The sequence below is a fragment of the Biomphalaria glabrata genome, chromosome 13 (genome assembly GCF_947242115.1).
Source record: "Biomphalaria glabrata chromosome 13, xgBioGlab47.1, whole genome shotgun sequence".
Lineage (NCBI taxonomy): Eukaryota > Metazoa > Mollusca > Gastropoda > Planorbidae > Biomphalaria > Biomphalaria glabrata.
This window is the reverse complement of record NC_074723.1, coordinates 15965835-15983547: the sequence shown is the minus strand read 5'-3', so window position 1 is coordinate 15983547 and position 17713 is coordinate 15965835. Positions and strand designations below refer to the sequence as shown.

Below are 17713 nucleotides of genomic sequence, written 5' to 3'. Positions count from 1 at the left end.
CATATAATAGGAATAGAGATAATCGATATTGTATGTAATAATGGACAGTTTCCACTCCAATAACTGACGATAGAGATATTCTTGCCTCGATCTAATGTCATCCCGTTGAGTTGGAAAGTTAATTATGTTGTTCCAGATCAATTCATATGTATGCCAGATTGGCCAAGCTCTAGCCAGATTTGAATATTTTTGTTTTGAATTTTTTATTACACTACAAAGAACTTCAATATATTTCACATTTCGTTTGTTGTTGTTTTTTTTTCTAAAAAAATTGTGTTGATTGTGTAACTGAAAACTAGACGTAGAACTATCTAAGCCGAACAATGTGAACATAACTGAAACTAGTTATAAAGAGACATGTTATTTGAAAAACTCTTGAAAATGTTCGAGTCTAGTTGGCTGACATCTGATATAGGAGCCAAAGTCTTTTTGAGTGACACCTGAATTAGGAGCCAATGATTCTCATACTTTTGTTGAATGACACCTGATATAAGATCCAATGATTCTCATAGTTTTGTTGGGTAACACCTGAATTATAAGCCAATTATTCTCATAGTTTTGTTGAATGACACCTGATATAAGATCCAATGATTCTCATAGTTTTGTTGGGTTACACCTGAATTATAAGCCAATTATTCTCATAGTTTTGTTAAATGACACCAGATATAAGAGCCCATAATTTGTTTGACCCTAACGTCTGATACCATGACTGAAGAAGAAAATAATTTGAAGGGCATCAATTAAAGAATATTCCGTGAATTAAATCCTAAATATTTCCCCTTAGCATCAGTTCTAATTGTAAGCAGAAATTATCAGTAAGAAAGTTCTTTTCATCCACACTATACACTCATCAATCCATCAGATCTCTCATTTCTCTTGTCTAGCACAATGAAATTCTAACGTTTGATGTCATTACCTTATACTCCTAGAAATGACAAGGATACAAAGAAAATGATGTTATTGAATATTGTGGCATCAAATGCTTGAATCCACAACATTTGTTTAAAAAAAAAACTGCATGAAATAAATTCATTTTTACTTTGAATTTGCCTGATGCTAAAGAAGAAAAGAAACAGTATGCCATAGGATAACCTCGTTTATATTTTATGCTGGTCTCATTAAGAATTCATTGGCCTGTCAGAAGCTATCCTGATATCAAAACTTGTTGTTTTTTTCTAATTCTCATAATCAACGCATTTTTCATCGATATTGATTTCATTTGGCCTAACTCCTGCTTTTCAACTGGAATGTATTATCAACACACCGCCATGCTTCTTAAATCCGATAAGACTAGGCGACATTTAGCGGTCTTGCAGTCAGGTGGCGATATCTCTAAGTATTAAATTCTATGTCCCGAAGAAAAATTGGTTATAAAAACTATGAATATCACCACTCAACAGTAGTATACAAGCTACACTCAATCCATCAATAACTTTAAATCTTTAATCACTCCAGCAACGTTATAGTAACCTAAACAGTCAATATAAATATGAAGCGTCTTTTTAAAAAATCGCGAGGAGTATGTTGCACAACTTGATAACGTTGCATACCAACCCACCAGACGCCGTTGCATTTCCCCCCCCCCCTATTTTCTACTACTTTCTACTACCGATGTGCATGGCATCTGCTATCCGGAGTCCTTCCTTTATGCTCACTCTCCTTGTGGATTTATCCAGTGCCACTTTTTCCCAGCTGCTAGTGTTGATTTTGAAGAGCTGCATGTCGCGTTTGCATACATCTGTATACCGTAAAAGTGGGCGACCAGCGGCTCTCCTGCCTTCTGGTAAATCGACATACAGAATGTCTTGTGGAAGTCGACCTACTGGTATTCTATGAACGTTGACAAGCCTTAGTGATTACATATGCCCAACCTGTGACCGCAGCAATCAAGTATTGGCCTCTTTAGTCACACAAGAAGCTGCAAAGGGAAAAGATCATCTCTCTCGAGACGCAAAATACCACAGTACAGTTGCATACCAACTTTATTACGATTTTCAAGACACAAGATAATAACTGTTCTTTATGTTTCACGTTTCACATTGGCTAGATGTTTTCTAATTGTTAATCTCTCCTCTCTGTGTCCACTTCCATTTCAGACATTAACTACTTTTGTTTTAGTGACTAGTAAAGTTGAGGATTGAACTATACTGACGGTCTGTAGCGGGCAAACGTTAAACGTTTTCCAACTGAGACTCAGGCCGGGTCTAATGTGGAATATCTTGAGTAGTCTTGAGGTCTAAATTGTGGTCTACAAAATGAGTTTAAAATCTTAAAATCAAGTAGAGGGTAACAAAAGAAGAGGTTTACAGTACTTACAGAAAAAAATAGATTTAAGATCAAAATATTTTGACATGTAGGAAGTGAGGAAGTAGGTTATCACAGTCGATTTACAGATAACTGCAGACAAAGGGGGAGAAAAAAAATGTCTTCTATTATTTTCTCAAATTTAAATTCTTGTACGGTGTCAAAGAAGCCTTTCACTTGATTGGATTTTTTTTTTACTTTCTAATAAAAGAACAAGTTTGACACTTCACTCTTGCTTGTAGTCTGATTCTTGTTGCTCATTCATTCGAATTTTTTAAAAATATTTTTTTTTCTCTTACTTTCAAAAGTTCCAAATCCATTTCTGGATGTTCGTTTAAAAAACTTTTTTATGTCCTTATTTCATCATCCTCCCTCCTTTGTATCTCTCTCTCTCTCTCTCTCTCTCTCTCTCTCTCTCTCTCTCGCAGACACACATACACATACATTTGCCCTTGTGTCCTTTTTCTAACATAGTGATAGAAAATAATGCTCCTTTTTTAAACTTTCTCTCTCTTTCTCTCCCTCTCTCTGCCTCTTTCTGCCTTTCTCCATTAGTCTCTCTTCATAGTTTACTTTTATCTTACATTTGATCTTTATTTACCTCCATAGATCTTGTCTGATTATCCAGCATCTCTGTCTCTCTCTTCCTCAATGTCTCTCACATGGATATCTCGGTAGATGTAGTCCAGTTATCTAGCATCTTGTTCTTGTCTCAGTCGCCTGACATCTGAGCTACACGAGTGACCCAAATAATGCGGCCCCAGGTCTGAAGATTTATTACCAACGGTCAAGAGCATGAGCTTGATGACGTGAATGTTATTTCGACTGGACAAGAGAGGAGAATTCGGCCAATAGTTAATGAGATGATATTTTAAAGTAGCCAGCGTTCACTGGTGGCCATAAATAGAGCATTCAGGCTTCGGAAACAACACAAAGAGACATGAACAGAATACGTTTGGCCATGAACAGAATACGTTTGGCCATGAATAGAATACGTTTGGCCATGAACAGAATACGTTTGGCCATGAACAGAATACGTTTGGCCATGAACAGAATACGTTTGGCCATGAACAGAATACGTTTGGCCATGAACAGAATACGTTTGGCCATGAACAGAATACGTTTGGCCATGAACAGAATACGTTTGGCCATGAACAGAATACGTTTGGCCATGAACAGAATACGTTTGGCCATGAATAGAATACGTTAGGCCATGAACAGAATACGTTTGGCCATGAACAGAATACGTTTGGCCATGAACAGAATACGTTTGGCCATGAACAGAATACGTTTGGCCATGAATAGAAAACATTTAGTCATGAATAGAATACGAACAAGTTAAAAAAAAATACTTTAAAAAATCGAAGCATATATTAAGCGTAATTGTATCAATTAGTTTGGATCTGTCATGTAATTAAATTTGTAAAGATCTAGACTATCAATAATAAATCTATTATATTAGAAATATTTTTACCAATTGTTTTTGGTTAGCGCAATTTCATGCTTTTTAGCTTTCTCACTACGCTATGATCCTATCCCTTGTCTGGAATATTTGGAAAGGGGTAGGGGGAGAAAGAATGGAGTATCTGGGTGATCGCTTTTTAAATGTATTTATACAAAAAAATGTAAAAACAATTTACCAACAATTTAAAAAGTGCGCGACTTGAATTCGAACTATGCCGGGATGGGGGGGTGCTTATGAAAATAGGTTTTATAGTTATTTCCTTTTTTTTTCAACAAAGAATAAAGTGGGACTAATTCAACTTATACCACTATCAGGTCAAAGAAAAATTTTTTCCTTTGTTCGAGATACAAACAAAATAATTAATTACCAATAGTTAATTAACTAATTGGTTAATTTGTTTTTATTGATTCGTATGTTGTCAGGTAAAAGAAATAATTATGCGAAATTTCAGCTTGAACCGAGACTGGGTGTGGGAGAAATAACGTGAGACAAACTTTTGACCAGAGTGAGTTGATATATAAGCTTTGTAACCAAAGGGGGCCATGAACAGTTCACTTTAGCCTACTGAAGTTAATGTAAGTGTACACATTTGCTGAAAAATGTTGGCGCCAAAAATAAGGACCGAGAAACATCAACAGGACTGGATCTATTTTCAAAATTATTGGAACAGGAGTTGAGTGAACTATTGCCAGTGCTAAGATTTAAAAACTAAAGGCTTGGATGCTGATCAAGTCAAAAGTTGTATCTGTGAAATGCGTTTCTTCTCTCGTATTACTTTCCACTAAAACAAAATGGTGGAGTAATGCTTTTATCCTGATCTCCGGACTCCAAATACATTTTACAGTGGCATGATTACTGATAGAATGTCCTCTGTTGTCACGTGACGTCCTCTCTGGTCACATGACGAGTTACGAGAGAATCCTCAAGAGAGCATATTAGTACCGATCGACACCAACAATGTCATTTGTTTGACGTTTTAGATTGATGTTCATATCTCTCTTAGCAAGACATGTATGACAAATGCTACATCTCTCAGACTTCACCCCCCCCCCTCCCTAGTAGATCTATGAGTTTTAGTTCATTGACCCCCAACTCTTTTTTTCATCAACACACAGAGAACCTTTTTCGATACTTAAAGTATTATCGTGTATTACCTAAAGCTATCCCTAGTAATACTCTATTTATTATAAGTATCTACAGGGATAAGGAAGCCTCGGGTGATGGTACGTATTGTATAGTTATCTGTTCTGTCAATTAGAAGAATGAAAGCCACAACTAAGCGAATTACTTGTTGAATATTTCATTTGTGGCCAAGCGCGTTACCCTAAATCAGTGATGCCCAAACTACGGCCCGCGGGCCAGATCCGGCCCGCGACGTGCTTCCATCCGGCCCGCCTAAACCTCGGCACAAAGTGAAGAAATTTTTTTTTAAAAGGTTGAAAAGTGTATTTTTCTACGTTAGGACTTGCACTTTTTCTTGGATGGATTTCATTCTAATCTACGGACATTCTAAAGTCATAGTATTTATTTTTTTTTTTTAATGAGCACGACGTTTATTTTTTGGTGACAAGTGTTGACAGTTGTTTTAGATTCTTGAATAATTCCGCTGCTGTCTAGAGCTAGTCGTGTATATGTTGTGTGTAACACAGGGCATCAATTCTGCATCATTTTTTTGGTAAAGTTCTTTTGATATCAAAGTGAATGGTAGTACCATTTAATATAATATTTGAGTGTAAATGAAATGAGAGAGCCATAGGTACGAAATGAATGTAGAAACTTCCAGGAAAAAAGTGAAGACATCTTTGCTTTTGTTTAACATATGCCAACAAGATTCAGAAATGTTACTGTTTTTAAAACTTATAACAAAAAGTCATTTGCAAATCAAAACATAAAAAAAAAATATGGCGGCATTATTGGTTTTAACCGCCAAGAAAAAGATCGCTAAGCTACGCCTAGTTGAATGAGTAAAGTGACTGACGAGAACAAAGAGACAAGAAATGAGTCCACGGTAAGGACAAGTTACAGAGCTGCTCAAAGTATGAGAAATGATGCGTAAAAAAGTGCTTTCTAGCAGTAGTGAAAGAATTAGTCCTGGGTAAAAAAAAAAGCAGTTAACGCATTGCAAAACTAAATGACAGAGCAGCAGATTTTGAAATGTTTTCTATTGCCACTGAGGATTACTCCGATAGATCTGCAACTGAAATTGATTGACTTACAAATCCAGACATCCCTGTTTGAGAAAGTTAGAGTGATGCAGACAGTTCATTTCTTGGCCGTGTTGCCTGGTGAAACTTTTCAAATGTCCGAAATGAAGTGTTAAGGACGATCACAATGTTTACAAGCACTTCGTTGAGTAGACAAACCTTTCAGTAATAAAACGGATGATACCAATCTTACGTAATCGCCCTACGTGTGTACGTTGGCCTAGTAGTGCTACAGGTTTCTAATAAAACTATTTAAAATGGACTTATTCTCTATTTCATTTTTTCATCTATTCGACGATGTGGCCCGCGACATGAGTGTCGGAAATGAAAATGGCCCGCCGGGCGAATAAGGTTGGGCATCACTGCCCTAAATAGTCGAAAGAGCTTGATTGACATCATGACTCTAAGAGTCCATCAAAGAACCCAGTATTCTACAGAAGGGATACGATTTGAGAAATGCCTCGAGCGAAGTTTGGAGGACGCATTGTAGTTTTTGTTTATCGACTATCTGCTTTCCACTAGATTGTCATAGTAGATTATTTCGTTAAATGTTAGTTGCTCTGTGAGGGTCTTATATTTTTTTTAGTAATTTTTGAGGAGTTTCAACTCATTATTTCTTCAACTTTTTCTCAATAGATGGCTCTAATATCTTTGTGAAAATAGGAGGCTTTGCAGACAACATAAAAATAAAAATACAACAGTAGTGAATCAAAACTGTGTCAATCTCACGCTAGAATGAATCGAATAAGAGCAAATTATAACAGTACAGTTTTGTACTAGAAGATTATGACAGTTCCTGATAGTAATGTAGAAGGTCAAAAGTACAAGTATTCTGACGAGTCTCGGGTAAAACAAAAAAGTATCAGATGAAAGTTTTGAAACTAATTGAATTTTTTAGTCCTAGCACTTTACTAATTGCTTGCTCATGTCTCCGGCGACTTTTTAAAGTAGGCGAAATGACATTTTAACACAGTTACTTTATTGACCGTTTTTTTTTAGTCTTTGTGAGTGTGTGAGGTAAGGAGAATGTGGTAACTGGGAGATAGAACGAAGGAGAGAGAGAGATAGAGAGAGAGAGAGAGAGAGAGAGATAGAGAGAGATAGAGAGAGTGTAAGAGAGAGAGAGATAGAGAGAGAGAGAGAGAGAGACAGAAAGAGAGAGACAGAAAGAAAGAGAGAGAGAGAAAGAAATACAGAGAAAGATAAAGAGAGAGAGAGAAAGAAAGAGAGAGAGAAAGAAAGAGAAAGAGAGAAAGAAAGAGAGTGGATAAGTTTGAACAATCCTATTTTACATTTTTGCATCTAATTCTTTATTGACACACCTCGCACTAGTGATTCAATTAAACTCTAAGTTGTTCTTGTGTGCTGATATGAACTTTATAGTTCATTTTGTTCAGTACTTCCGCTATTACGTAACTGACGTTCGATAAAGAATTTCAGACATTGCACCAAGACAGTAGTCTATAATCAAATTCATGTAGAAATCTGAACACAAAAAAATGTAATGTTACCTGCCGTGTATTGCATTGGGCTAATTGTCTTCATTCATCCCACGGGGCTAATTATCTACAGCGTATAGTTACAATGTTGGCACTTTTCAACCAAATGTCAATAATTGTCAAGGACAAATTAAAGGTATACTATTTTAAGATGAACAGTAATGTTGTGGAAGTCTTCTGCGTTAGCGCTTCGGACTGTCGACACGCTAGTCCAGAGTTCGAACCTTGCCCTTGCCATTCCATGTTGTCAGGCAAGAGATTTGAGCTAGAATTTAATAGTGTCTGAACGTCTGAGACTCCTACAACAAAGATACAACAAAGATACAACAAGGATACAACAAAGATACAACAACAAAGATACAACAAGGATACAAGGGAAAGCTCACCAAGATTATGTGATGGGGCCAACATTTCACATCGGAGCAAGCTCAACAGGTGCAGTCTACTCTCTACGTGGTGGGTTACAGGGAAACGTAACAGGTAATGGTCGTTTTTCTGGCCACATCTTCCTTAACCGTGGGCTACGGAAAGATCACCTGTCCCATAGACCGCAAGGTCTGAAAAGGGCACCTTACTATTGTTACTCTCTACACACGTAGAGTTCAATAGCAGTATAACATTTAACTAAAAGTTCTATCTTAGTGGAACCTTTAAACACGGCTACAGATCGACAAAGATTTATATCAATCTTGAAATTTTGTTTATTTACGTAGCTGGAGAGCTATTTGTTTTTAAAAGTATTCATTGACAGGTGATGAAGAAATGTTTAAAAATATCATTACAATAATGGCAACGTCTTGGATTCGGAAGACTAAGGATGAGTGCAGAGTGTTTCACATGGCTACGTCAACCCAGTTGTGACGCACATATTTCCCCACATTTCTTGTGTATTAAACTGGCATTGTATTCAGTAAGGAAAAATGAACACGAAAGCATCTCTGGCATAAGCGTAGACCTAAATAGAATAGATCAATCACTTACCTTTATGTGTCTATGTAGAGAAAGTAACTTCAGTCCAACAGAAGCTACATGTAACTATCCACACTGTTCATAATGATACTAAGTCCAATTAAAATGAAATTTTTCAAAGTGTCTGAATATTTACTGCAACTTAGCAACAAATGGCGTCTTTATACAAGTTACTGATTTGATACATGCTATTTTAAAATGCAATCCATGTGAACATAGCGTAGTCCATATTTATTGATTGATTGAAATACGATCAGTGTAAACACAGCTTTAGTCTGTATTCATTAGTAGATTGAACTATGATCAGCCTAAATACAGTTTTAGTCCGTATTCATTAGTTCCTTGAAATATGATCAGTGTAAACACAGCTTTAGTCCATATTCATTAGTTCCTTGAAATACGATCAGTGTAAACACAGCTTTAGTCCATATTCATTAGTTGATTGAACTAATGGAAATACAGTTTTAGTCCGTATGCATTAGTTCATTGAAATACACATTGTTTCCAGCTTGTTTCACATAAAAAAATCCTTAAAGAAAAAAAAATTGGGCTGCAGCTTAATCTCTCATAGTTCAATGTGCCAGGTAGCTAATGCTATTTCACGTAGCCGCCTCTGTCAATGGTTGTATGTCTATGTCCACTCCTGTCTAAAAGCCTCCACTCTCACTGCTATTTGCTATTTTGTTGAAAATTGTTCATGTTTTGATGTTTTCGTGCAATTGTAAATCTAAAAAAGAAAAGAAAATGGAAATAAATAAAGTTTAGCGCTACAACAACACCTACGGAAGTGCGCAAACCCTGGTTTGTCACAGGCGTATTAGGTCAAATGAATTTTGGGTACATAGACAAAAATTGAGTACAAAGTGTGATGTATTTCTAGCAGTGTCGATCTGCTAGTACAGGGGTGGCCAAATTACGTCATGCGGGCCACATGCGACCCGCCGGAGTGTTTTATGTGGCCCGCGGACAGAAACCAGTTTAAGCAAACCGATTCGTTAAATGTGTTCTGGCGGTAGTATTTCTCCCTTGAAAAGCCGGGACAACCAATCTTTACTAGTTGACACCGAGATCTTGGAGGTCTGGTAGATGCACCACGATACAGACTGTACAAAGAAAAAAAGTATCTGTTAAAGTATAATCATACATAGACTAACAGTACATTGATGAGTCATTTCTCCAACAAAATCATTGTAAAGAGTAACTGGACTGAACATGTCATATTAACAAGGAACGATTATAAGAATTACTACACCAGTTACTGACGTTACAGGTCTTTATAGTTAATAACAAAACTTCATTAACCCGAAAAAAAAAGACTTCAGTAAAAAAATATGTTATCATAATAATTAATTTATATTTATATGCAATCATAAAAGGCAAAATAGAAGAAAACTACCCAAGAACATTTATAAATACACCCTAAAATAAATGACGACCATCAATGGCGCTTGTTAACCTATATATTATGGTGCATTGCCCCAATATAACTACTTTGCATTTGTCCAGAGATCTAGTGTCTCTGTCTCGAGAAATGTAAATAATACGATTTATGTCAATTAAAAGACATATTGTAATTATTTGTATATATGTTCAAAAAATTATGTTACATTTTATAGTTTTAAATTTTTGCATTTTAAAAATTTTTTAAAAAGTATTTTAAAAACTAGAAGAATTAAAAAAGATAAAAATTGAAAACGAGATTAAAGAGTTTGTTGAGTCGACCGGCAGCGTAGCATACGTCGCATCAACTTATTCGACCGCATTGGGCCCCGCACCTTCAAGGGACTAGCACTCTCATACGACCCGCGCTAATTCAAGGTGTATAAAATATTAAATTAAACCATTTTATAACTTAAAACAGATTTCCCGCGCACTCCTGTCGATTTACCAGGAGCTCCTGAAAATCTCCCGAAATTGCAAAATATACGAAAAAGTCATTAAAATATACGGAAATATGTAGACAAAATTGTCATTTTTGGGTGTCGTTCAATATGGAAAACGCCAATCCTATGCGCGATATATAAAAACGGCATTATGTATTAGCCGTTATTATGTAATCTGGTGAAAGAAGCTTCTCGCGCCTCAAACTAATAAACTATTACTTAAGGTAAAAAATTCTCAAAGATAGATTGAAACATTAGTTAATTCCTGCTCTTGAACGTGATCTATGTAGGAAACAGAAATATTATGATATACTGTATGACTTTGCTACACGCAAGGCTCGTAAAGTAATTCTGTACGCAATAAAGAATGAATAAAATGCAAGAGGAATTTAATTTCTAATACAAACTCTTAAATTTCACTTATTATCCGCTTCCCTACCCAAACTTGGCCCCGCGAAATCCGTTTCGCATAGGGCCCCACAATGGTTAAGTCCAGCCCTGCTATTTAGTGACGTGTGAATACAGAGTAGTTACCTATTCTCCCCCCCCCCATATATATATTTATATATATGGGCCCCGACACTTTTAAGAAAATTTAAATATAGGTCCATTTATGAAAAATAATACTTATATTTAAAAGCATACCATATTTTAGAAAAAAAAAGGTTATTTGTAAATTTAATCTCATTTTCTTTTTAAAAATATTAAATATCCTCTTTTTTAAAATAAATATCTCTACCGTATCCCTACCCAAATTTGACACCGCCAAATCCGTTTCGCAGAACCCCACAACGGGGCTATTTCAGAAGATTTTCAGGAGCTTCTGGTAAATCAGGAGGCCGCGTGAAATCTGTTATAAGTTATAAATTGGTTTAATTTAACAATGTAAACCTAGAATTAGCAAGTGGCCTATGAAAGTGCGGCGCCCACTGCGGTCGCGTAGGTTGCAGTGGCCTAAGGTCGACCCTGCTAAATAGCGGCGTATGCTACGCCGCGGGTCGACTAGTAATAAATATAAGCCGCAAACCAATTCGTTAAATCTGTTCTGGCGATAATTTTTCTCTCCTTAAAACCTGGGACAAACTATCTCTACTAGTTGACACCGAGATCTTGGAGGTCTGGTAGAATCAACACGGATACAGACTGTACAAAGAAAAAGTATCTGATAGTGGCAACTAAATTATAATCATACATAGCCTAACAGTACATTGATAAAGTAACTTGACTGAACATGTCATCTTACAAGGAATGATTATAAGAATTATTACACCAATCGCTGACGTTACAGCCTGTGCCCACCGACTATGTATATACAAATGCAAAGGTATTTAAAATAAATAATTTTATATGTCTGGAGAAACTATTGAAACTTCTGGTTCTTTCTTATCACTCATGATAAAGAAGCAAGAAACATTGTTTCCATATGTCATTCTAAAAAGTTTAAAGTAAATGAAGATTATTATTATTTGCAATATTTCGAAACATTCAGTTAAAGACACAAACTCAGGCTAGTCAATGCTATATATTAGTTCCCATCACTATATATATATTCGGCCCCCCATTCCCAAAATTTTTTAATGCGGCACTCGGTAGAAAAGGTTACCCACCCTTGTGCTAGTACGATAAAACGATCTGATGAGTGATAGCACGTCGAATCGGTTCATAAGCATCGACATTTATTCTAAGAAGACCACCTACTTAAAATAAAACACGATACCAATGCATAAAATGAAATTATGCATCAATAATTGCTTCAATTTCTCCATGAAATTATTTCCTCATTACGTCATCAAGTGCATGAAAATCTTCTCCCAGCGTTGAATTATTTATATAAAGGACATACATTTCAAGGAGTGCAACTTACAGTTCAATCTCAAAAGTGATTTTTATTAATGTAGGCAGATCAATAAACGACTAAAAATGTTTGGTGTATTCGGTGTACAGAATATGGAACTATTTATAAATTATGTATCATAGCGACGCGCTGTGAAAACTGGCGCACAAATCACAGAGGACAAGAGAACAGCGCTGGCAGAAGAAAAGCGCCAGAGAAGAGAGCAAGGCGAATGGCACTAGCTCCAGCTGGAATAACCTGCTCAGTGTGCAGCCGAACATTCCGGGCTCACATAGGTCTCCTCAGCCACATGAGGAGACACAAAACCCCAGTGCAAAGCCCTCAGCCCCCCTGGATGATAAAAAGTGGTCATCATCGAACCGCGATGGGCGAACTATATATATTGAACCGAAATAATTTTCGTCCTTGTTTTAGCACTGGAGAATCCAATTTCTTAGCTGTTCCGTTTCTAGTAATATGTTTATAACTCTGATGGCAACGCCTTTCACATTTTTTTTATACTGTCTATGTCTGTATGTATCTTTCGTATAGTCTGCCGAATCCCTGCAGCATCCCTAAACGACTCCTGTTTGTCCAGAAGAAAGAGACAGAGATATATATATATATATATATATATATATATATATATATATATATATATATAGAGAGAGAGAGAGAGAGAGAGAGAGAGAGAGAGAGAGAGTAAAACAGAAAAAGAGTAAGAAAGTGAAGAACAAAAAGAGAGAGAGAAAGTTAAGGAGGCATAGAAAGAGATTAAGAGAGTGACTTATAGATATAGAGAAAGCAAGAGAGAGAGATAGAAAAGAACAAATAAAGAGACTGAGAAGGAATGAGAGACATAAAAAGAAGAGAAAGAAAGTGACAGAAAAAAAAGAGTGATAGAAATAGAAAGAAAGAGAAAGATTGTGACATAGAGATACGTTGTGAGAGTGAAAGAGACAGAGAGACAGACAGAGAGAAAGAGAGAGAGACAGAGAGAGAGAAAGAGAGAGAGAGAGAGAAAGAAATTTTATAAAACATTTCACCCAATACAGGATAACATTTACCAAGATTGATAGTAGTGGCCTTCACCTTGCGAGCCAATGTAATGACTGCCGTCAACACAACAGATGCCAGGCAAGAGCGAGCACAGCAGACGGGACATGTTTGAAGTGTAAAGCGACCATTTCTCTGCTGGTAATTATAAGCTCCCGCGGGGCGCTGTACGCCACGGCGGTTTTCAACGAAAATAACAAATAAAAAGAATAAGTACCGTTACTATTACTTCCCATTTATATCATAAACCAAACACACAGGGGAACAAATATTTGAAAATCAATGTCCCACTATTTGGTTCAGCTGTTGGCTGCAAGTTAATGTCTTTCTTCCAGTACGTCACAACATACTAACTGAAAGATGTTCAACTGTTAGATATAGTTTAAGTCTCATCACTGAACGTTCACGGTCACTCTATCTCGCTCTATGGTTAGCACGAAGCTCTTTTCCTTTCAATACAACGTTAAAGCTTTAATTAGAAAGTATCGATTGAGTCAAATGTTTTGCAGATCAATAGAAAGCGTTCAAGAAAAGAGAACTCATGTCCAGACATTGTTTCGTGTTTTTTAATCCCTTTGACTGTAAACTCTTAAATGTCAAGGCCGAGCGAGGGGGGGGGGGGAGACAATGGATGCAACTCTACGTTGTTGAGAACACAATGGGGAAAAAAATCAAACTTCTCGTTCCAAAGTGGCTTAATTCTCGATTGATAAAAATTATGCGTGAATACTTTCTTTCTTTCTCTCTCTCTCTCTCTAGGGTAAAGTAGGTATACGGAGGTAAAAAAGACGAATATGCTCAGTGCATTTATTAGATAGATAGATTGATAGATAAATTTATATATATAATATATATATATATGGTGTGTGTGTCAGTAATATGAGCTGGCCTGCTCCTGTATACAATTATGGAATAAGCTAAAATATATGAAATTGGTTTTTTTTTTACTGATCGAATTTTGTTTTTTTTTCCTTTTGGGACCTTAAAATGAAAATCTTTTTTTTTTTCTTGCTTTTCCAATGCACTTACACCGTGAGAAATCGAAAACAAATGCGCATTGATCTACCTCTTGATAGGGCACATTTTAATGTTGTTTTTAATGACTATTATATATTTCATTTTCCTAGTTTGAAGCTCTATCTATCCACCCTTCCACTTCTGTCCATCTCAATTCCATGTGAGGGGCTTATAATCAAATTATTTTCTTGACCGTCTTTTTCAGCCTTGTGACAATAATACGATATCTGCACGTGCCAATGTGACGGGACTGATTCATTTTGCTGTCCATTAAAGACTGAGTTATCCTCCCCTAGCCGGAACTGCTCGTGGGCCAGGAGGCAGACTCCTGAAAAACTCCACAGATATTATTAAACGAGAAATTTGATTTTATGATGTGGCAGTGTTTTAAAGAGAATCTCTTCTGCCGTCTCTCCCCTGGCAGAGCCAAGAGCACCACCTCTCTGCCCAAGCCTGCTCAGCAATACTCCAAGTAAATCATTCGTTTCGACGCTGGAGCACTTTTTTTTTTTTTAAACCGTCTAATTTTTGTGGAAGAAGGATCGTTAAATTGCATCTAAACATCAACCAGCGTATTTGTAAATGAATACTTGCGCTTGGTAAATAGATCAGATCTTTGCATTCATGTCCCGGGATGCAAATTCGTTCAGAGCTTGGGTGGAATTCTGGGTTTATTTTTCTTACCTCGTGTAAATTTACGAGATGAACAAAATAATAAATGTTCAGGTTTCTAAACTGTCTTTTTAAATCTATCGTTAAAAATATAAAAGTGATGTGTGTCGAGAAACGGGAAAGGTGTGGCAAGGTCTGTAGGCTCTCCTTTAGGGGTCTGGGAGGGTTTTAGAATGCAATAAAAAAAAAATACATATTGACAGCAAATTTTTCCTATTACATTTTTTACAAAATCGAGAAGAATCGCGTTAGTAGTGAAGGCTTGACATCAAAGAGTTTAGAGTCGTTATTGACTTTTGCCAAAACAGTCATTTTAAAACGTCCTTATCAGAAGAGTAAAAATCGTTTAAAATATTTGAATCTGGTAAACATAGGTAATAGTGTCATTTTTAATTGGTTAAAAATCAAATCTGAATTGATAAATAAATTGGAGTGAATCTCGTACCCCACAGTTTGAGAAACGCTGAGTTATTTAAAAAAAAAGTAAAGTTCCCTTTCAGACCTTTCGATGTATAAGGCAGATGATGTAAATGTCTTCTGTTGAACCATTTCGTCCGTAAAACATACAGACTTAAGTTAAACAGTCATGGCGATAAGTTAACACGTACCTTCAGTTACAGTTCATACCATTTCCCTTTTTTTTTTTTTCAAACCCCATTTTTACCGATTGTTAGCGTAAGATAAGACAAAAGATGAACATACAATCTGACATGTCAATCTAGCTTGCCAGTCCTTATTACCTATTCATATTACATCTATTGTAAATAGCAGTTGTTGTTTTTTTAAAGTCTACATACAGATCTATATCTATTCAAGAATAGCTTTGTTAAATGCGCTCCTATTATGAAGATGCTGAGGCTGTATGTAAAACATCCACGCTGCTTTATGTTTGCTTCATCAAAATATATTTTATTGTGGCCTACAATTGGCTCTTTATCTTTCATGGGCGGCTGACTGGTATTTAAAGAATGTTGCCAGCAAACAATTCTGATAGTATTGTACTGTATGTGACCAACATTATCCTGCTTTTGACACCAACATTAGTGTTTTGTTGTTTCTTTAAAATTTCATCAGATTCCTAGTGAATAACAGAGATGATTTTCAAGATTTGTATTTACATTTCAATAACTGATTATAGAACTAGTTTGATCGTTATTCTTTTCAAATTAAAAACTAAAATAAATAGGAGGAAATATGTATCCCAGCAAAATACATAGGAAGACACATGTATCCCAGCAAAATACATAGGAAGACATATGTATCCCAGCAAAATACATAGGAAGACACATATATCCCAGCAAAATACATAGGAAGACACATGTATCCCAGCAAAATACATAGGAAGACACATGTATCCCAGCAAAATACATAGGAAGACACATGTATCCCAGCAAATACATAGGAAGACATATGTATCCCAGCAAAATACATAGGAAGACATATGTATCCCAGCAAAATACATAGGAAGACACATATATCCCAGCAAAATACATAGGAAGACACATGTATCCCAGCAAAATACATAGGAAGACACATGTATCCCAGCAAAATACATAGGAAGACACATGTATCCCAGCAAATACATAGGAAGACATATGTATCCCAGCAAATACATAGGAAGACACATGTATCCCAGCAAATACATAGGAAGACACATGTATCCCAGCAAATACATAGGAAGACATATGTATCCCAGCAAATACATAGGAAGACACATGTATCCCAGCAAATACATAGGAAGACATGTGTATCCCAGCTTATACATAGGAAGACACGTGTATCCCAGCTTATACATAGGAAGACACATGTATCTCAGCAAATACATAGGAAGACACATGTATCCCAGCAAAATACATAGGAAGACATATGTATCCCAGCAAATACATAGGAAGACACGTGTATCCCAGCTTATACATAAAAAGACACGTGTATCCCAGCTTATACATAGGAAGACACATGTATCCCAGCAAATACATAGGAAGACACATGTATCTCAGCAAATACAAAGGAAGACACGTGTATCCCAGCTTATACATAGGAAGACACATGTATCCCAGCAAATACATAGGAAGACACGTGTATCCCAGCTTATAAATAGGAAGACACGTGTATCCCAGCTTATACATAGGAAGACACATGTATCCCAGCAAATACATAGGAAGACACATGTATCCCAGCAAAATACATAGGAAGACATATGTATCCCAGCAAATACATAGGAAGACACGTGTATCCCAGCTTATACATAAAAAGACACGTGTATCCCAGCTTATACATAGGAAGACACATGTATCCCAGCAAATACATAGGAAGACACATGTATCTCAGCAAATACAAAGGAAGACACGTGTATCCCAGCTTATACATAGGAAGACACGTGTATCCCAGCTTATACATAGGAAGACACATGTATCCCAGCAAATACATAGAAAGACACATGTATCTCAGCAAATACAAAGGGAGACATATTTGTAAACGTCAAGGCCTTTTGGAAATTTCTATTATATCTCCATGGAATGGGAACAGTTGCAACACATAGAGAACAATTGTAGACAGTGAAGTAATATAGGGAAGGAATTTAGTCCTTGACCTGCTTTCCCAACAAGTATAGGGACCTTGACCCTGGAAACTCATTCAAGAGGTTACCCATTGAAAACCTTAATACACTAGAGGTCCACCCTTTGTAAAGCTTAATACACTGGAGGTCAAGTCTATCACGGTAGAGATATTTTATCTAGCCATCCTTTTCTCATTTGAGCCGAAAGCTAATCTTTAAAGGCAAAATCATTCTCTCTCTCTCTCTACTCCCC

General features: G+C 36.4%; 1 protein-coding gene across 3 annotated transcripts in view; it reads right to left on the bottom strand.

Moving 5' to 3' along the window:
* The window catches only part of LOC106074412 (uncharacterized), a 305001-nt gene that overhangs the window by 220865 nt on the left and 66423 nt on the right, over window positions 1-17713 (bottom strand). For 2 of the 3 annotated variants that reach the window (XM_056009253.1, XM_056009257.1), the window contains exon 2: window positions 8454-9168. The exons of the other annotated variant lie outside the window; for it this stretch is intronic. The gene's annotated coding sequence lies outside the window, so the exon portion shown is untranslated. The remainder of the gene's footprint in view (window positions 1-8453; window positions 9169-17713) is intronic. 3 annotated transcript variants of the gene reach the window in all.